The sequence below is a fragment of the Pleurodeles waltl genome, chromosome 12 (genome assembly GCF_031143425.1).
Source record: "Pleurodeles waltl isolate 20211129_DDA chromosome 12, aPleWal1.hap1.20221129, whole genome shotgun sequence".
Lineage (NCBI taxonomy): Eukaryota > Metazoa > Chordata > Amphibia > Caudata > Salamandridae > Pleurodeles > Pleurodeles waltl.
In genome coordinates this window covers 107,101,988-107,102,624 of record NC_090451.1, presented here as the reverse complement: position 1 = coordinate 107,102,624, position 637 = coordinate 107,101,988, and the positions used below count along the sequence as shown (strand labels likewise).

At 45.7% G+C, this 637-nt stretch overlaps 1 non-coding gene across 1 annotated transcript; it reads right to left on the bottom strand.

The window, feature by feature from the left end:
• Positions 1 to 225: 225 nt before the first annotated feature.
• TRNAH-GUG (transfer RNA histidin (anticodon GUG)) lies at positions 226 to 297 on the bottom strand. Its single transcript has one exon. It is a non-coding gene; the product is annotated as a tRNA-His (tRNA).
• Positions 298 to 637: the final 340 nt, after the last annotated feature.

The following is a 637-nucleotide window of genomic DNA, read 5'->3' as shown; positions in this document are numbered from 1 at the left end:
TGCTGACCGGGTCCCGTGAAACCAAACTGTAGCTCATACTTTTCACATCAGGACCGCCACAAACGTAAAAACGCAGAAAGGTGAAATAAATAATAACATTGTTAAAGCGTTCTTCAAAGACATTTAATTTCACCGTTGAAATTAGGTTCAAGCTCTTAACTCATGTAAATATTAAGAAGTGAGAATAAAAATGCTGCCCAACTGCCGTGACATAGCCACCGGCAATGCCGTGACTCGGATTCGAACCGAGGTTGCTGCGGCCACAACGCAGAGTACTAACCACTATACGATCACGGCGAGCTACTTGGGCTCTGAAAAGACTACCCTGGTGTGGCTCTGATAGGCTTAAAAAAGGTCAAAGTGTCCGTGGAGTGGATAGATTTAGCGTTTGTTTAAAACCCATCTTTTCAAGTTAGATCAGGGTCTTTTCTTTGAGTAGCAGATCACAGCAAATATTTACCTCTCTGCTTCCAGTGACAAGACTCCCCATAAAGCAAGAAGCCCAGACTTCTTAACAAGATCCACCACTCTGCCCTGCAAGTCTCAAGTGTTCTATGAGTGCTGGGGTCGGGGAAGTGAACACTGCAAAAACTTAATCCACGGCCGACCAAACTCCTCCAGGCTAGGAGGGGCTCGG